The sequence below is a fragment of the Clarias gariepinus genome, chromosome 26, assembly GCF_024256425.1.
Source record: "Clarias gariepinus isolate MV-2021 ecotype Netherlands chromosome 26, CGAR_prim_01v2, whole genome shotgun sequence".
NCBI classification, from domain to species: domain Eukaryota; kingdom Metazoa; phylum Chordata; class Actinopteri; order Siluriformes; family Clariidae; genus Clarias; species Clarias gariepinus.
The window spans coordinates 23565001-23587090 of record NC_071125.1 but is presented as its reverse complement, the minus strand read 5'-3'; the positions used below and the strand labels follow the sequence as shown (position 1 = coordinate 23587090).

General features: G+C 40.2%; 1 protein-coding gene across 3 annotated transcripts in view; it reads right to left on the bottom strand.

Annotated features, from left to right (window-relative positions):
- Nucleotides 1–22090, bottom strand: part of ctnnd2a (catenin (cadherin-associated protein), delta 2a) — a 302677-nt gene that overhangs the window by 192867 nt on the left and 87720 nt on the right. The window lies entirely within an intron of this gene.

Sequence of the window (22090 nt, the reverse complement as noted above, 5' to 3'; positions counted from 1 at the left end):
AAAAACAAATCCTATAAGATGCCACGGTGTCTTTCTAAAGGCATCGCTAGTATCACATGTATGTGTTTTTTTTTCAAGTAATCTTCATGTGTGTAAAATCAAATTAAACAAGATTGATTGTTACTCTGTTATTAAGCTTAGGTTGGGTCGGTCATACTTCCCGTTCACTCTCATTAGAGCTAAAACTGAGTCACCACTTAACGAACAATACAGAATAAACGGAGGCAACTCGCTTACTCACGTACCAACACAACTCAACATGACCGCCACGTTGTCTCCAAGTTTCCAATACAGCTGTAATAATGTTTTTCCAGAACTGAAACCGAGATGCATCAGTACCAGCCCAGGCCTCAATCACGCTTTAAAGACATGAAGACAACCTCACTCGCAACTCTCGACGATTCATCCCGGAGTCAATGGATGCTGCAACAGCCGTTCGCTTCCGTCTCCACCAAGCTCCGTGCTTCATAACCAAATGTCCAACTAAATCCATTTACTCGAACTAAAAGTCATGTTTTGTTCTCAAAATGGCTGAAGAACATATTAAAAACTGCTGAAGTAAAGACGGAAACAGTATGTCATTTAGGGATTTTGCGCAAAGGAATACAACAGTTCAGGCAAAGACAAATACTCAACGACAGGGTAAGCCGAAGAAGCCATGCTGATGTTTATTGATTTCCCAGAACAGCATGCAATAGTCTTTTCCCCAAGATCATAGTAAAGTTTGTACACATGTACATCAGGTTTAAACATCACATCCATTATTTGTAATGATAGGATGGACTCGAGTCGGAATCCATGAACAAATATAAAACAGGAAATAATCTACAGAAATGTACAAATACATCTGGAAAGACTGGAAAGACAAATGATGACACAGAGGATGTAAGAGGGCAAACTAATTTTCAAACACCGAAAAGGTCAACACTGTTACTGTATCTCTAGAGACATTCAGTGATCCAATATTGACCGTACCTTCATTTCCCAGCGTCACGCCGTGTGCAAGTGATGGGCGTGAGTGCGCTCACTCACTCTGTAGACTCTGTAGGCTCACTAGGTGAACTGCCTCCCTTTCTGCAGGTGTGCGAAGGGACAGGGCCGCTGGAAACGAGCAAGCCTGGCTAATAGTCATCTTCAGTGGATCTTGGACTTTCTCTGCATTATAAAATCAAGGTCCTGGAGGTTTACTGATCAGTGTCGCGCAGTGGACGCTAAATGCGGAAGCATGCGAGTGAAGTGGTGCACCCAAGGAGAGCAGGGGGGGGGGGGGGGGCAGTCGGCCCGTCAGCAAGGAGATGTTCAACGCAGTATGTAGGAGCCATGCCATGGATACATACCATGCCATGCCAGCTGGAGTTAAACCGCCCCGTGTGTTAAACCCGTTACACCCAGCATCTTTTGAGATCATCAGACACTCCTCCTACCTAAGTCAGAAATCTTTTGACCTCCTTCCATCCAAGATAAGGTACAGGGAGATTCGCACCAGAACAAGAACAAGAAGGTCCAGTTCAAGCTTCTTTTTCACAACCATCACACTGTTAAAATATATACACACACACACACACACGCATATATACTGGCAAATGTTATGGACAGTATCTGCTTATATCATATTTTCCACTTTATAGCATTTATGTTGCACAATATTTGCTGCATTAACTGTATACTGTATGTATAACTACTTATTTAACCTGTACCTTATCATTTGCACAATGTCTACCTACAGTATATTTACACTGATGCACATACTGTACACTACTATTTTCATTCTGGTAGTTGTTAAACTGTTATAAATCCCACGCTACCGGTGCAGACTGATGACCACATGCGCAAGCAGTCGCATTAATTCTGATCTGACCGTTCTCATTGAGGTCACATGACCATGTATCAAACGTATATTGAATCTAGGACCATGTACGAAAGTAACTTGTGTACATGGTCCTAGATTTGTGCATTCATTCAGCCATAAAAAATATATATAAATCTGGTCTGTGTCACATTAGGGTAAAATAATCAGATTTGAGTCCCTTCATGCTGGTAATGAGAACGAACCTTTTATGATATACTGGTTTGGTTGTTTTTTTCCTGTTCTTGCTAGTGCTAATGGTGATTAGCAAAGTGCCATGTCTCGAGCCATAGTTACTGAGTTTGTTTAAATATGTACACCAAAAAATATATCCCACGCTTACTAACTGTCTCTAACCATCAAGTGGCCAATGAAGAGGGTGAAGACAAGAGCAAAACCAAAACCACATGGTTCAATGTAATAATAAAAAAAAAAATAATAATAAAACAGAGAACTAAAGGTGAAACGGAATTCATGACGGTTCGGTAATGACTGTTAAGTGTTTTCCTTTAAACATTAAAGGTAGTTAAAGTGTAGGTTTGGAGATGCTAATGATGATGATGATGATGATGATGATAATGATGATGATGATCACAGTGGACTGACGAGGAGATGCAAAGAAAATGATTTACTACCAGCGTCTGGGGTTTAAACCATCCAGCAGGGCTCGAGAGGGAAATCAATGGACGCTTTCCATCGCTCTGAGGCTCAATTAAAGGAACAGCTCTCTTCCCTTTGGGCTAGAAATTGACAGAGAGATTAGCAAATGAGCGTATCAATATGAGTTGATGGTGGAACCTAACAAAAGGAGAACCTCGAGGTTTTACAGTAAGCTATAAATAAAAGAGGGGAAAATGAGAACATTATGGAAGGGGAACAATAACAGGATGATAAGTCGATAGAGCATGAAAAAAAAGCTTTCATGGAATATAGATCTGTCGTGGTATTGAAGCATTTTAGAACGAATACAGGAATATGATTGGATTTGATTTGTGTCTGTCCTTTAACGAAGAAAAATGGAGCATAATCTATGGACCAGCACTTGACATAATGATAGTGTACATACTGTAGAGCGCCATGACCTGCATAAGCTTGCCATTATAGCTGAAGTACTAGAAGACTACAGGCTGATTCCAACTGCTCTAGGCGCTTTGATTTTTATTTTTTACAAGATATGACATGACGTGATTATTGCCATAAGGCTAACATTGTGAGCTGACAACTTGTAATGTCTGATCATTTATATGGATCATTTATATTCACTTCAGACATGCTAACTTAATTATAACTAATCTTATACAGTGCACTATGACATGTTATTAGCTCCAAAGTCAGACGTCATGACTTTCTAATGTTAAGTGTCATAACACGACATTATGGCAACAAATATCTATTGTATATCACTCAACAATTAATTAAACAAAAGTTTCACACATTTTATTTATGCATATTTACAGTACATTAGTTGTCATGAACGTAGGCTCATATTGGTGTCATGTAGTTATGAACACCGCCCACTATACAGTTTTGTCATGAGTAAGAGCATTTACTTGCAAAAATCACTTTATGCAATTTACAAATTAAACAAACAACGCTGTCACCACAGTATAGTCAAAACCTTGCATCATGGGATTGTTATAAGCATGTTATAAAGCCATGTTGACATTCCAATGGTATGATGAGTTAAAAACGTCCCAACCTTTTTTCGCGCCCCCCCATCTTAATAATTAACGATACACAGTGTGCTATGACACGTTATTAGCTACATGATGTCTAATATAAGTCAAGTGTCATTACACAACATTATGACAACAAACATCAAACTACAACTACCTGTTGAAGACTTTATAAGTGTTTATGTAGATTTAAGGTGCCCTATGGAGGTGTAATGTAGCCTTATGAATAGTTATTCAGTTATTTTAAAAATAGAAATGTTATAAATAGAAAAAACATTATTTAATTTAGAAATTAAATGAACAGCACTGCCATTATGGTGTAATGTCAAATTTCATCTTTGCATCATATGAGTGTTATAAGCATGCATTCATGTTGATATTCCCTTTGTTTGAGAAGTTAAGAAGTCTTCAAATGTCCCAACTTTTTTTTTTATTTTCCTAATAAATCGTATACAGCGTGCTATTTGTATGTGTATGGTTACTGTAAGTGTCGATGTCGCCGATTCGCCTTGTATGGTGGGCTGTGACAGATTATTAGCTACAAAGTCAGTCTTTATTGCTTTCTAATGTAAGGCAAGTGATAACATGACATTATGTCAGATCTCACGTCAGTATTTTTGTCAGATAAAGATTTATGTACATTCATACGGTGTTAGTTGTCATGAAGAGCCTTATGTAGGTGATATGTATCCTTATGAATATCACAACCAAATACACTTTTAATCAGAGTTACAGAAAACATTTTCAGCACTTCATCCTAAACTGAGCATCATATTGTACTCTGTCTTTATTCACCGAAGCTGTCGATTGTCTCGGTAATTCCACCCTGTCATTCAACACACACAATTCAGCTTTTGTTCGTCTCCATGGGCAAAAATAAAAATGCTAATTCAGTGATCCAAAGCACTCTTTCTCCAGTCGTGACTGTTTTTTTTTTTTTTTCCTTTTGTTGGGGTGGGTGGTCAAACAGCATAAACATATTTAAAATCTGAAATAAAACACCTCAGATATTCAAACGCTAGCAAATTGTAGAAGTAACTGTTTCAAACGCTAATTGGTTCATGCTAACCTTAGGGTTTGTAATGGAAAAAATATAATGTTAATCTCCAGGATAATGAGTCACGCTCAAGCTGAAATTCTTCACACAATTACTTGTGAAAGTAATTTCTCTAGTAAAAGTTAAAGCTTCAGATAAGTTTCTCGAGTAAAAATAGAATAAGTATAAACTTAGAGATTGGAATAAACTATGAAAGTGTGATGTCTCAATGTTACCAAGCAAAGGACAAAAACTTTATCTAACTATCAAGAGCTTGATGGCTAATCTGGCACGTTACCTAGCATGAAACAAGCTAGCTGAATGCTAAGAGGTTAGCCACTACGAATGGGAGCGCACATATATCTTACATTTGGGCATTTGGCATATCCCCAGGGTCCTATGGTCCCTAGTTCATTTTTCCGTTAACATACATCAAAGACATTTTATGCTACTATGTCTATCCTAGACTATCTTTCAGCGTAGCATGACGTGCACCTCCCCAAAATAATGTCAAGATACATCACATAAAAAATGTACATTTTTATTCAAATTTTCTAAATGTAATATAAAAATGACTATAATGTCATTTTACGTGTTTCTTAAAGGAAGACAGAAAAAAAGTATAAATACCTGTTAATTGCAGACTATGGAATTCTAAAGGCTATATCTACTATACCTGTCAGCATTTTAATTTTTACTTAGAGTGGTAACCAGACGGTTTAATTGCAGAGCAACACAAACTCCAACGCACAGGTGTAAATGCTCACAATGGCATAGCATACAGTAGGTACCGCGTGTCTTGACGAAGAGGCATACATTGGCCTGTAAGCTTCTTCTTCTGTTCAAAACTAATGAGACCCAATTCAAAAATATTTCTGAATATTATCCAGCTTACAACACAACAAAATTAATTGTAGTGGTAATCATCATTGGCCTCCACAGTCCTTAGTTGGAGGTTCCTAGATGGATGGATGGTCTATATAGACCAGGGGAGGACAGTACCCAAGAATTGGGGAACATATGACCCATACAGTATGTCATTCTCCTATTTATGTGCCATATTAATATCAGAACCATACAGTAGGACCCTGGGAACATAGGAATGACCACCTATGAAGGGAGGTTGGGTATCGTTCTCTCTGCCATACATGTTAAAGTTTAGCTTGGCTAGCCATTTAGATCTAAAACTGACTCATGCTAACACAAAGTACTGAGGGATTATTAAGAGAACGTATAGATAATGCAAAAAAGCAGAGGTGGGAAATAACTGAGTACATTTACCTCATTACTGTACATATATAAGTATACATTTCACGTTTATGTACTTTACTTGAATATGTTTATTGGAGGATATACAGAGTCAGTGAAATAAAATTATACACACTTAAGGAGAAGAAAAACTTGTATAAATATTTTAATACTTAATGAATTGTTATATATTAACTACATTTCTGTACAGTATGCCGTTGCGTTCCCTACATGTGTGGTCACGAACGTTGGTGTGGTGGAGAATTTTCTTTTCTCGGCAGTGGGTGTGCGGGGGGCTACAATTAAACATTGCAAAATATGTCACATTTTTAGGAATAGTTTTATTAACAAGATCTAAGCTTAATTAAATCAACTTGGAGCCTCAAGACAAGACATGCAACTTAACATGCAGCGCGTTATAATATTGAATTCTGATTGGCTAATCGCCGTTATTTATAGCCCGTTGATGATTATATGTAGAAAGTTTTAATATTTCATTTCATGACAAATTTTACATAATACACAGCATTATTAATCTTAGAGGAGACGGTAAGGGGATGCTGGTTTTACAGAAGGGATGGTTTTTATTAAAAAAAAAAAAAATTAACATGGGGGATACTATCCCCCCCCCCCCCCCCCCCCCCCCTCCCCTCAAATCGAGCCCTGGTTGTGTAATGATTGAAGTGATAATTAAGGTCAGCCACCTGCCGACTGTTATACATAATTGTATGATTTGCCTTCCCTTCATTAAACATTCAACATGTAGCAGGTGTTTAAAATAAAAAAAGTGACAAAAAACACCTTTTTTAACCATATAAGATAATTACGCTATAATACACATATTATTATTATTATTATTATTATTATACATTTATAGTTTAATGCTGCCTTCAGGCAACAATCAGGCAAAAGTTACCATGGTTACGATGCTGAAGCTGAGAGAAGACAGGAAGAAAGGAAGAATGAAATTAGTTATTAATTCATGTTTGTTTGTTTATTTGTTGATCTGTTGTTTTTTTTTGTGAGGCATATGTAACCTTTTCTCTCTCTCTCTCTCACACACACACACACACACAAACACACACATATTCTCTCTTTCTTTCCTTCCTAACGATAAATGTGTGTGAGCGCTCATGCAGAATATAAACACACACACACACACACACACACACACACACACACACACAATGTCTGATTTATACAGTAGCTCACAACATGATACACAATCAATACACTCATTTGTGTGTAGATGTACAGCTGTGTGTGTGTGTGTGTGCGTGTGTGTGTGTGTGTGTGTGTGTGTGTGTTTTTACAGACACTGTAACACGATCCATCCCTTCAACTTTCTTCCTACTCTTCATGCTGTTTTCAGCACATGCTAGCAGAAATACATCCGCTGATAATAAAAAAAGATGCCTGTGTGACCGTGTGTGTGTGTGTGTGTGTGTGTGTGTGTGTGTGTGTGTGCGTGTGGTGCTCGTTTCTATCTACCTGTGTAACATCATTAAGCGAAGGAGGCAAAGCCTTAAATCACGCTTTGCTCTCGCTGATCAGATTGATGACATCATGAGGCTTTTCCCCCTCGATCAGAGTCACAGAGAGTTCAAAGGGAAGAGGAGTGTGGCACATGAGCGTTATGACTTGGTGTGTGTGTGTGTGTGTGTATTGCTAGCACTCCTGTAACTATGTTGGCAGTGGTCTGCCCCTCCCCCGAGCCAACATGGCCGCCTCCAGCAGAAACTAACGCGTCTGTTCTTTTAGCCACAAGCTAGGAGCTCTCACTTACACACACACACACACACACACACACACACACACACACTCAGGTTTATGGGGTCTTATACAGTAAGAGGCAGACAGGTTTTTCTCCTTCTTCTCCTTTTCTGTTCCTCCTTTCTTTTTATTAGATTTCTTTTTTCGCAGCGTCTCTTTACTCACACCTTTCTGTTTGTAATTCTTTCGTCTTCTTTCCTTTTATCTACTTTCTTTTTATCTTTCTTTAATTTGTCTTTCTCCTCTTTTATGTTAATTCCTGTTCATGTTATTTTCTTATCTTACTCTCTGTTGCACTTTCTTTTTCCTCCTTTTTCATCTATTTTTTGCCTACCTTCTTGTCCTTCACCTTAAATCTCTCCAATTTTCTTTTCTTTCCTTTAACATTTATGTTCCTGCCTTGCATTTTCTCTTCTTCTCTTACCTGCGTTTCTCCCTTTTCCTCCTTTCCTCCTTTACTTGTTTCTCCCTTTTTTTCCTTTTTTGTCCTGTTTAATTAAATTTTTTTTCTTTCCTTTAACTTCCTTTATTAATTTAGTCATTTCTGAGATTTTCGTCCCTCTCACTTTCATCTTTCCCGCTCTGACTGAAGCAGAAACACAGAGGCAGTGTTTCTGCTGTAGGGTGTTCCTCAGCCAGGTGTGTGTGCTTTCTCGACCCGTCTCATGTGGTCATAAGGTCACGGGGTGTAGAGCGCAGTGTGTTTATGCTCTAGCCGAGCGTTCCTAACCCTTCTTTATCCTCATCACCTTCTCTGAGACACAAAGCTGGAAGCCTCCCTCAACGCTTCCACTGAGACCAATTAACTCACTGTGTGTGTGTGTGTGTGAGTGTGTGTGTGTGTGTGTGTGTGTGTGTGAGTGTAAGTTTGTCTCTTAAAGGTGTTAAAGGAGCTAATTGTACATCACCTCACAAAAAACTTCATTATAACAATGATAATTATAGTGAGTTTATTGGCAGTGGAGCGTCGGCCGTGTGAGTCTCTCTTACTACAGCAGCGGAAACGCAGCCTGTTACAGAGCATCCGTCTGTCGTCTGTGTTCTACTGCTTCCTTCTTAAACTCTTCTTCTTCTGTAATACACAATGTAAATCTGTCTGCTTTTTAAAATCATCTTGTTTTTACTCGTCGCGAAGCTCATTAGTATTTTCAAGCTGCTTCATTCCTTCTATTGTTTCGACACTCTTTACAATATTACTTTTTATTTTATAGAAAATTTAAAATGACAGACGTAAACATCCTGTTAAACTGTAAACAACGTCTTGTAGAGTATATGCATATTATTCTGGAGGCTCTGATCACGTCTACAGTCGGGCTACGACAGAAACCGAGGTTACGTACACACACACACACACACACACACACACACACACACACACACAGCAAAAGAAAAACATGGCAGGTGAGGATAAAGATCATTAAGAGGAGGAGAACGATGAGGATGATAAAGATGATGATGATGATGATGATGATGATATGCATGATGAGGATGAGTGATGAATAATGAATTAGGATGATGATGATGGTAGATAAAGATAATGAGGACGATGAGGATGATGAAGATGATTGAGGATGCACCAGCAGTGGTTTCAGACACTGGGTTTATCTGCTGCTCTGCTCATCATTATTTCTCAGAATCTCCATCACCAGTGTTTTCTCCTCCTTCCTCTTTATTCCCTCTCTCCCTCACTTTTTCTGTCTTTATTTCTTTTTCTTGCTGACTTTCTTATTCTTTTCCGCTTTTATGCTTTTTACTTCCATTTTCATATTTTCCTTTTTCTCTTTTATTGTTTTCTCTCTTTTACACATTCTTAACCATCTTTCTTTCTTTCTTTTCCTTTTTTATGTTTCTTCTTTTTTCCTTTTTTTCTTTTTTATGTTTCTTCCTTTTTCCTTTTTGTTTCTTCTTTTTTCCCTTTTTTTTTCTTACAGTTTTGTCCTACCTTTTTTCCTCCCTCCTTTATTTAATTCTTTCTTTCTTTCATTTTTCTTCATCACCATGCATCACTCTTCGCTTCCACACGTCGCTCCGCATATATAAGCGAGCTAATCTCACATGAGCCCAAACACATGTTCCTGAACTTCACCACTTGCGTTAAAGTCGCTCAGACTGATGTTTATGTAAAAGCGCACGTCTACCTGCGCTGCGAGACCAAACACACCGCGTTCAGGAGTGTATTAATCATTCACAGCGACACACTCGATGACGGGACACTTTTTAAAATTTTTTGCTCTTTTACTTTCAGACGCCTCTTTCTGATGTAACTTTCTCATGCAGAAGGAAAGAACTTTCTGAAATGAGAGATTTGTTCAATATCACCACAAAGGCTGGTGCTACACGCGCCGTCTGAGATTTCACGGGAATTCTCCACTGCTTCGTCACAAATCCCTCGGGAGATCGCGCATCGCTGAGGAGAGAATCAAAGTGAATTATCCGAAGCACTTCACACACAGAGATTACAGTATATCAGGAATAATAACTCCTTCATTTCTCTCACGCTGCTGCAATCAGCCATTAATTATGATTTATTTAAAAACAAAACATCATTTTTATTCATTTAATGTCGTGGTATGTCCATGAAATTAGTTAGTTCCTGTTCTGACTTCTATCAGGCCCTGTTTCTTTAAATTAATAAGATTTTCTTATTAACAGAGTTTCTTTCTTTCTTTCTTTCTTTCTTTCTTTTTAACATTGTGTCAATGATCTGATTGTTTGCTGCAGTTTGTCTCTTTTTAATTCCTTCTTTTTACTTCCTTTTCCTCCTGTTTTGATTATATACAGGGCTTTGGTCTCCACTCCACCCCTGCTTCATCACAGCCTCATAATTGGCCTGACTCCTCCTTTTTGTGTCATAATTGGCCTCATCTTTGGCTTGGCACCACCCCCTACCTTATTTCTGAGCACTGGGCTCATTGATGGATTGACCCCTCCCTCCATCTCATAACCGGCTTCATCTTTGGCTTGACCCCACCCAGTACCTCATCACTGACTGATCATTGGTCTGATCATTGGCTTGACCCCACCCAGTGCCTCATCACTGACTGATCATTGGCTTGACCCCACCCAGTACCTCATCACTGACTGATCATTGGTCTGATCATTGGCTTGACCCCACCCAGTACCTCATCACTGACTGATCATTGGCTTGACCCCACCCAGTTTCTCATCACTGAACTTATCTTTGGCTTGACACATCTTTAGCTTCATCATTGGCTTGACCCCACCCAGTGCCTCATCACTGACTGATCATTGGCTTGACCCCACCCAGTGCCTCATCACTGACTGATCATTGGCTTGACCCCACCCAGTGCCTCATCACTGACTGATCATTGGCTTGACCCCACCCAGTGCCTCATCACTGACTGATCATTGGCTTGACCCCACCCAGTGCCTCATCACTGACTGATCATTGGCTTGACCCCACCCAGTGCCTTATCACTGACTGATCATTGGCTTGACCCCACCCAGTTTCTCATCACTGACTGATCATTGGTCTGATCATTGGCTTGACTCTGCCCCTGCCTCATCATTACGCTCATCACATGCTTGGCCCCCAACCCCCTGCATCTCCACTCATCATTGGCCTCGTCGTTGTATTGACTCCACCCCTGCCTCTGTGATGACCCGATCGTTTGCTTTGCTCCACCCCCGCCTCATCATTCTGTAACAATCGGATAAATTAATTACAATTACACTAACATGGGAACTTTAATCTAGTCTCTGGTGAAGCGTTGACCGCTCAGGACAAGAAAGGACGCTCACAACCGATGTAAACCGTAACCCAAAGTGTATTAAATAATGACTAAACAAAAGAGGTGCACCAAAGCCAACAAGACTAATAATAATAATATTTACAAAATATACACAAAAAGCGATGGTGTGTAAGTGAGTGGAGGGATTGTCTGATGGAAGTCCGGGTTATTTGTGAATGGTGTGGGGTGTGTAGTGGAAGAGCTGAATCGGCCTCATCGGAAACGATGGAATAATCCGGAAGCGCGATTTTGGAGCTGAAGTGGACGGGGTGGTGATAATCCAATAGAAAAGGATATCCGCCAACGACAGTCTTCACAATAGTCTTCGAACTCCGTATTCACAAACCCGAAAAACAGCGCGCTGGAACTCCTAATACTCTCCTCCTAGATCTTCTCCCCAGCATCCTTTTAACAGGACCCCCTGACCCTGTTACGTCATCAGGATGACCTCGTGACACGGCTGCGCAATCTCACCGGACTTTATCCCGGAGCCAAAACACAAAGTCTTTGGGACACATAAACCAAACACAGCAGTTTTCTTTCTTATACAAAGCCTATATAGAAAAAACCTTTACGTGGCTGCGCTACAACTCGACTCATCATTGGCTTGACCCTGCCCAGTGCCTCATCCCCATCATTGTATAGACTCCACCTTCCCTGAATTACCATTGGCATGACCATCGTCCATCAGTGTGACCTGTGAGCTCCCTGATTGTTTTGAAACTTCTTTCCCAGTGTGTTACAGTTTTCCCGTTCATGATGGTGGATTTTCTACCATAACACTCATTGGGAAACCAGAGTGGATTTGTTTTTCACACTTTTTTATTCTGTTTTCCCCATACCCCTTCTCACCACACCATCTTCCAATTCCTCCCCTGGCCCCCCTTGTTGTCTCCTTGCCCTCGTTCCAGATGTTGCTTCACCTGGTGGCTCTTCGAGTCTATCTCAGCGCTCACAGCCCTGGTGAGAAAAAAGGAAATCTTTTTTTCCCCTCATTTCCTCCTCCTTTCTGTCTGTCTGTCTGTAGGGAATGACCACTTTACCCCACGCTGTGCTGATTTCACACACGCCTCAGCGGGCGCTCCGCTCCTGCCGCACCGAGCGGCACGGATGCTATTTTTTGGACTGGAAAAAGCTAAAATGAGGAATTTCGCAGTGATGCTGAAATGACTTTTATAGGGACAGTTTGGAGACGCTTGAAAGAAGTGCACGGGGACGAGGTGCTGCTGTTCCTCCTGCAATGAATTAAAGAACAGATCCTCAACCTGAGACAGTGGAATGAGTGGAGTGCTCCATCAAGGTGGGAATAAGACAAAAATTGTTCAGTCCGATCTGCCGGTCCCGTACCCTGCGTCTAAAGGCTAATGGAGTGCGATGCAGGAGCAACAGCATCATCCCGCTTCAACTTCAGGATCAAAACACACGCGCTAAAGGAACAAGGAGGAAAGAAGAGAATACCAGAAATAAAGAAGGGAAGGCTGGAGCAACGGCGTTTCTCATGAACACATGTGTTGGTGTGGAGCAAAATCTGCCATAAACACAGTTTAAACTCTGTGTGTGTGTGTGTGTGTGTGTGTGTGTGTGTGTGTGCAGACCCGTAACAAGTCAGCCAATTAAACAGAAGTGGAATTGTTTCTGGTGAACGTGTTCTTCATGCCTCATTAAACACTCAGCCAAGTGTGTGTTCTGATTTCACAACAACTGACAAAGTGTAAGAACGTGCATGCATGTGTGTGTTTGTGTGTGCATGTTTGTGTGTGCGTGTGCCTACTGTACAGTATGTGTGTAAATGACAAGAGCATGCTGTAAAGAAGTAGAGAAAGGAAGGAAGGAAGGATGGAAGGAAGGATGATTAATTGATGGGAAGCTGAGTTTGTACAAATGAGGGTTTAAGGAATGAAGAAAGGAATAGTTTGCAGGCAGGAGGGATTAAGTAAGATAGGAGTGGAGGAAGAAAGGAAAGATGGTTGATACACTAACTACACAACGTTCTAACTACACAACATTCTAACTACACAACCTGGTTGATGGCATCAGTTGCAAAAAAAGGAATAAAGGTTTGCAGGATAAAAGAAAGGAAGGTTGGCTAAATGGATGGATGAAAGGAACGAGAGAACAATTTGCTGTGAGGAAAGCAACGTACGAATAAATTAATAGGTTGCAGGAAGGGATTAAAGAAAAAAAGGAAGAAATGAATGAATAAATAAAGGAAGGAAGGAAGTTTTATTTTCTTGTTTATTTAATCTCTAGATAAAGCTAACTCTGCTGCCAGGTGTGTGTGTGTGTGTGTGTGTGTGTGTGTGTGTGTGTGTGTGTGTGTGTGTGCGTGTGTGCGTGCGTGCGTGCGTGTGTGTGTGCATGTGCATGTGTGCGTGTGCATGTGTGTGTTTGTTGCTGTGACTGGACACACACACACACACACACACACACACATACTCCTGGCAGCAAAGTTTTAAAGAGCTTTATTGGGACTCAGCTGCTATCTACTGTTTGGACTAGATAAACAGGCATTTGCATGTCTAATGAGATTGAGTGAGCTACAGCTTGTGTGTGTGTGTGTGTGTGTGTGTGTGTGTGTGTGTGTGTGTGTGTAAATGCTCTTTGGACCGTGTGATGTGACCTCAGAGGGGAAAACTGCTGCTTGTAGGTGACACTGCCAGGACAGAGTTGCACTTTTCTGTCTCACACACACACACACACGCACACACACACACACTTGACACAGTGTGAATCCATCACTAGATTGATTCTGCAGTCAGCTGCCTCACTTCTGCCTCACTTCAGCTCTTCTCATCCCCAAATTTGCTCTGAACTCCGATCCCTGCAACGCTGAAGTGCCGGAACGCCGTGGCTTTGAAGTTTTCATCCGAATCTCCGACGCCCTTTCAGTGTTTCAATGTCAGTGTTACACTGAGAGGAGTCGAACCCGACCATCAAACTTCCCTCCATCATCACCCGCAGAGAGAGAGATGGAGAGACGCAGCGGCGGGTTTGACTGCAGCCGCTCACTTTTAAACGATCTGAAGCTTCAGACTGCAGGAGTGTAATAAGAGGCGAGTGTGAGACATTTGCACTACAATCATCAGTGTTGCGCTCGTTTAGAGAAGTGCTGCGACATAAATTTAACGTGTACACACTTCTAAAATACACACAGCTAACGCCGCACCGCTTAGAAGGACGGAAAGAGAAAGAGAGAGAGAGAGAGAGAGAGAGAGAGAGAGAGAGAGCAGATAAAGAGGCATATAAATGAAGGACTTGACATTTATTTATGGAGAAATGAGTCTGCTTAACAAACGTCCATAAAGGGCTGTCACACAAACCACTAACTAAACAACCTGCTAACTATACAACCTGCTAACTACACAACATGCTAACTATTCAATACACTAACTACACAACATGCTAACGACACAACCTGCCAACAACATAACATGCTAATGACACAACCTGCTAACTACAAAACCTGATTACTACACAACATGCTAACTATTCAATACACTAACTACACAACATGCTAACGACACAACCTGCCAACAACATAACATGCTAATGACACAACCTGCTAACTACAAAACCTGATTACTACACAACATGCTAACAACATAATATGCTAACTACACAACCCGCTAACTACACAACCTGCTAACTACACAACCTGCTAACTATGCAATACACTAACCACACAACCCGCTAACTACACAACCCGCTAACTTCACAACCCGCTAACCACACAACCCACTAACCACACAACCCGCTAACCACACAACCCGCTAACCACACAACCCGCTAACCTTACAACCCGCTAACTACAAAACACACTAACTACAAAACACGCTAACTACACAACCTACTAACTACACAACCCGCTAATTACACAACCTGCTAACCACACAACACACTAACCACACAACCCGCTAACCACACAACCCGCTAACTTTACAACCCGCTAACTACAAAACACGCTAACTACACAACCCGCTAACTTCACAACCCGCTAATTACACAACCCGCTAACCACACAACCTGGTAACTACAAAACACGCTAACTACAAAACACGCTAACTACACAACCCGCTAACTTCACAACCCGCTAATTACACAACCCGCTAACCACACAACCCGCTAACTTTACAACCCGCTAACTACAAAACACGCTAACTACACAACCCGCTAAGTACAAAACACGCTAACTACACAACCTGCTAACCACACAACCTGCTAACCACACAACCCGCTAACTTTACAACCCGCTAACTACAAAACACGCTAACTACACAACCCGCTAACTACAAAACACGCTAACTACACAACCTGCTAACCACACAACCCGTTAACCACACAACCCGCTAACTTTACAACCCGCTAACTACAAAACACGCTAACTACACAACCCGCTAACTTCACAACCCGCTAATTACACAACCCGCTAACCACACAACCTGCTAACCACAAAAACGCTAACTACACAACCCGCTAACTACAAAACACGCTAACTACACAACCCGCTAACTACACAACCCGCTAATTACACAACCCGCGAACCATACAACCCGCTAACTACATAACCTGCTAACTACACAACATGCTAACTACACAACCCGCTACCTAAACCGAAGGCTAATTACACATCACGCTAATCACCTGCATGCTGCTACTGCACTGTGAGACTACACTGAGTTTGCAGCTGAAGAAAGGAAGGATGGAATGGAATATTTATTGGCAGGTGCAGTAGAAAGGAAGGATGGATGGATTGGTGAATTAAGGAAGGAATATTTTGCATAAAGGAAAAAATGATGGTAAGAAGGATAGAAAGAAAAAAAAAGAAAGAAGAAAAGAGGGAAGGAAGAAATAGTTTTCAGGTATGAAAGATTGATAAATGGATGGATGAAAGGAAGGAAGGAACAGTTTGCAAGGAGGACAGAAGGAAAGATAGAAATGGAAAGATGGATGGAAGGTCAAATGAAAGTGTAAATAGATTGATGAATGTAAGGAGGAGTAATTTGCAGGAAGGAAATGAAGAAGGAAGGAAAGAATAAAAAGAAGGAATTTTTTTTATAAAGGAGGGAATAAACAAGGAAGGAAGGAATAGTTTGCAGACAGGAAGAATGGATGAAAACAGGAAGTATAGATAGATGGATGGATGGATGGATGGACAGAGGACGCAATAAAAAAAGAAATAAGGGGAAAGGTGAAAGGAAGAAACGAAAGGTGGATGAAAGAAGGAAAAGAAAGATTTAAAGAAAAATTTAAGAAGGAATAATTAGCAGGAAGGAATAGTCTGCACACACTCAAGCAGCTAGCAGGTGTGAAGCAGACTTCCGCTTTAGCGTGAGATCACATTTCCCCAAATCTCTCAATCATAAATCATAATCAGAACAAACAGATCTGAACGCAAATGATAAACGGTTCTGCATCTGTCTTCATCACAAGGACTAATTACCCATGCTGAGACGTGATACAATGGGATAAAGAGTGTGTGTGTGTGTGTGTGTGTGTGTGTGTGTGTGTGTGTGTGTGTGTGTAAAGAACAGACAGTTCTACCTGAAGTCCTTCAGCTACACAACTGCAACATGAAGGTCAGCGTAACGAACGAATTCGACATCCAGAAATCCTGAACCTGTCACTCGATAACGTGATAAACGTTTTAAGGCATTTTGGGGGGAAAAACAGAAACTCCACATGATATTAAATAATATTCAGGTATTAAAGTTACAATGAGACACCTAAGAAACCAGTTTACATGAGTGTACATTAAAAATGTTTACAACTTGAATGCATTTAATTATTATTGAGTCTGAGTGAACATTAGTGATTGTTTTTCACAGCCAGAGATATTTTAAAAGCCAAAATAATTAGACAGTATTCCAGATTGTTTTATATGACCATAAACGTTCATTACACACAACTAGTTGAATGTTGTATAATGGACACTACATTATAGACACTACATAGTGCACTAGTGATACGGGGAGCAATTTAATTGTGCCTACAGATGCATTGTTTTTTTTTTTTTACTTTTTTATTATTCCATCCATCCATCTGGGAACCTCTGAAGTCCAACTTATGGTGACCATTGTATTTATTTGTATTTTTACAATTGTGGTAGGACCTCCGGTAAACATTCACACATGCATACACACCCTGTGGAACGGCAGTCTTTGGACTTTGGGAGGAAACCAGAGTACGTGTAGGAAACCCACCAAGCACTGGGAGAACATGCGAATGACATGCACACAGACCCTGAGGTGGGATGGGAACCTGGACCCTGGAGGTGCAAGGCGATAGTGCTAAACACGAAGCCACTGTGCTGGCTTTTTATTTTACTTCTTTATAATTTTTGAATATTTAATTCTTACACTCTTCCCAGCAGGAACCTTTATGTTGCAAGAACGTTGTTATATAGTTATATTGACGTTGTGATGACGTTCACCAACATTGCCTTTAAAAGTTAGACCCACCTATAAAATAACGTTGAGATAACGCTGAATGAACGACCCCAAATACAATGTTGCAAATACAACCTTAAAACAACGTTACTGTAACCTTTATTTGGAGCGTTTATGCCAATTATAGTCCATTCGCACATCCGCACTACCTTAGGCTTGTAACAGGTTTTAGAATTCCGATCAAAGATTGGGACGAGCAAAACGAATAAACAAAAAAAAAAAAAAAGGAAAAAAAAAAGGAAAAAGTTTCCTGTATTTACTAGCCTTAACGGTATGCAAGTGGTAAGTGTGCAGAGATCACACCACACCGTCTGGAGCTCAAGTCTCACTCAGGTCATCTGTTTGATATTAATATTCCTTTGAAGCAGTGCAAAAAGAATTACATCTTAGCAAAGTGAAATATTCTGGAATCTAGCCAAACCTATAAATATTTTTTTGAAATAAGTTTACAGGAAACCAAACATAAGATCATTAAACATATTTCCAGTCTAATATCATTAAAATTGCAAGCAGAAAAAAATGTCTTGTTTAATTGCCAGTTCATTTTGTTTTTTTCCCGAGTGATAATTTTGCTAGCAAAATGATACATTAGATTATAATATATAAATTGCACATATATAAAACTGTCATCACTCAAAATGATAATTAATGTTATTATGCAATTACTAGATCTGAAGCTGTGTGACAATATTTCTACAGTGCGTAGACCATTTCTATATTATTGCATTTATGCATATAGTGATTTCGCGCATTTTACTGCCATATTAGCTAAAAATAATACACTTCCATTTAAAATGAAGGTAAAAATCAGAGCACACGTTTAATGAGCTCAGTCTGAAAGGAAGTAATGAAGATTTAGAGACACACAGATAGAGCGAGAGAGAGAGAGAGAGAGAGAGAGAGAGAGAGAGAGAGAGAGAGAGAGAGAGTAGCCACCAGAGCAAGGAACCCAAAGGAGGAGATCATTATCTTCATCCAAAGCCCAGTGGGGGCAAGCGGAAAATGTCACCGAATAATTTAAATGAAAAGTCCAGGGGCATTGCTGAGCTCACTCTTTCTCTCTTTTCCTCCTCTTTCACTTTCTCCGTACCTCTCCTCTTCTCTTAGTCTTTCCTTCCCCCTCTTATACACCCTGAACCAGGCTACATGCTACGCAGTCTTTAGCAAGGTTCCTGGAAGTTGATCACTGCACTAAAGCAGCCTCTGGAGACGAAGCCTTCACTTCTGCTAATGTCACGGCAGTGCACACACACACACACACACACACACACACACACACACACACACACACACACACAATCTCTCTCTCGCTGACCAACACACACACTTTCTGAATCTCTCCTTATTCAGCAAGCACACTTTCTCTATCACACACACACACACACACACACACACACTTTTGCAAACCTTTTAAAATATTCCAAGCCAATTAACTCCTACGGTTGTATAACTCCAGCGTGGCTGCTTTTCTTTTTCCACTGCACTGACCACCAGACACCCAAACATCTCACATGTCTTTTACAGACTCCATCTCAAACGCTGAAGGGCGAGATATCGAACGACTGCAACAGGATAGTGATGATGATGATGATGATGATGATGATGTGCATTTATCCCTATTGACATAGATCTTAAATACCCTAAATACATAGAAAGAGTAGCTCAAAACTAGCTGGCTAGCATTAACTGTAAAGATACAAGTACATTCGAGGCTATTACTTAGAAAAGACAAAAAAAAAAAAAAACAGAAACCTGTCAGGTTCATCATGCCCTAATATGAACGCCCCGAAACTAAGTCACGTCTGGAAGTCACTGAAAATGTGGAAAGCGGAGAGAAGCTAAGAAGTTCAGCGTGTTTCTTGGAGGCTCTCTGGTGATCTGTAGAGATCAGAGTTCCATCATCGAAGAACCGTGAATAAAACAAACCGGAGAACAGAACGACTTACACTCCGAGCTCGGCAAAGCTAATTAGCACTGAGTGACATTTAAGATGCTAACAGCACAAGGCCCTTGGCCCAGTGTGGCTTGTGACCTTTATTTTGTGTGTGTGTGTGTGTGCTTGCTAATAGGCCAGTTTTATTGCTCAGTACTAGGTTGGAGATGACCTTCTGACTGTTGATTGGTTGAGTGACATAATACTGGCTTTAACACTTTCTGATTCTCTCCAACATCCACCTGTCTGTCTGTCTGTCTGTCTGTCTGTCTGTCAATTTCTCAATCCTATTCTCTCCCTCGCTCACTTTTCCTGGTCAGTTGCTCTGTCTCTTAGTCATTGATCTCCTCTATTTGTTTCTACGGTACATGTCTCTCTGTCCATTTATCTAGCTACACGTCTCTGTCTGTCTGTCTGTCTGTCTGTCATTCGCTCTCTGTTCCCATTTATCTTTATCTCTCTCTCATTTGGACAATCAATTTGTCTGCCTGTCTCTATCCTTCGCTCTCCTGTTTCAATTTGTCTGTCTGTCTGTCTGTCTGTCTATCTGCCCATCTCATCTCCAAACTCTACATCTCCTGTTCCCTTTATCCATCTCTCTGTCTGTCTGACCGTGCGCCTATCCGTCTGGTCCGTCTCTTTTATCACTTGTTCGCTTGTCTGACCGTAAGTCAATCTTTCTCTCTGCCTGTCTGTTCAACTGTTTGTCTATGTATCAGTTTATCTGTCTGTCTGCTTGCCTTTCTGACCATCTGTCTTGCTGTTAGTTTAGCCGTCTATCTGTCTGACTATCTGTCTCTCCATCTGCTTATTTGTCTGTCTGCGTGACAATGTGTTTTTCCAAATGTTTGTATACATGCATGTCTGTCCATTTGTCTGTTTACCTGTCTCTCTGTTTGTGTGAATTGTCTGTCCATCTGACTACATCTGTCTTTTACTGTATATCCTGGTTTGTCTGTCTGTCTGCTTCTGTCTCATTCAATTCCATTACTTCCATTGCTTTCTTATTTTTTTACTTACAACTTTCATTTTGTTCTTTCGTTTCTTTCCTTTTTGTCATTTTAATTTTCCTTTTTATCTCTTTAATCCTATATATTCCTGGCTGCTCATCTGTCTATCTTTTTGCCTGACCATCCGTCTGACTGCCTGTCAATTATTTTTTCTTTCTTTTCTATGTGCTGTCTCATTTTCCACTCCTCTCTATTGAAACCCTCCATCTATCCCATGAATTGGACAAAGAGGAGACTCTTGTCCCTCTTGAGGAGAGGAGACTCTGTGCTCCTGGAGTCCAGAAGGAGGAAGTGGAAGTCAGACGTCCGCTTGTCCCAGACCCTGTTTATTTTCTGCCGTCTGCGTGGTCGAGGCTCAGGTGCCCGTGCTTCACCATGTAAATGATTGTTTTACACACAGTGAAGAGCTCACGGAGAGGTCGGGTTCCCTCGGCCTGCGCCGTGCGCTCGTTCCCTTTCTATTTGCATGATAATTGAGTGTTTGGAGGCTCTTGTCGGAACACCGGACCTGTCCTCACTTACCCCCGGAATCGACCTCTTGTTTATAAATCAATGCGCTGGAGTCAGGAGTCATGCCGTTATTCCCCACGCACACCGGAGCTCTATTCCTCACCTCGTTATTCATTTAATACATTATTTATTTTTATTCATTTTATCATTTATTCGCCCAGCTTTACTTTTAATTTACACTTTATTATTTATATCAATATTTTATTTATGTCTTTTTTTGCTATTTGTCATATTACTGTCCACTATTTTTACTTTCTTTCTTTCTTTCTTTCTTTCTTTCTTTCTTTTATTACCTATCATCCATCTAGCTATTAATTTTTTTCATTAAATTTTTCTTTCTTTTGGTTGTTAATTCTATCTATCTATCTATCTATCTATCTATCTATCTATCTATCTATCTATCTATCTGTTTACTTTTTCTATTACTTTCAATACTTAATTGTTTATATAACCATCCATCCATCCATCTATTCTTCTATAATTTAATTCTTTATTTCTATCCTGCAATTCTTTGTTTTTTTCCCATTCTATCATTTACTCCTTCATTCCGTCTTTTCTCTATGCAGACTAGAGCCAAACATATTCCGCTCTCACACAGTTAGGTATCTATCTATCTATCTATCTATTTATCTATCTATCTATCTATCTATCTATATATATATATGAAATGAATAAATAAATAAATAATAAAAACACACACACACACATATATATATATATATATATATATGTTTTTTATTATTTATTTATTTATTCATTTCAGCATTTCCTCTAAATCTCCAGCTTTCATGTTTTCAAGATCTTCAGAGGTGTGTATTCTTTGCTCTGTTCATTTACTTGTCCTTATCCTGATATTTGTC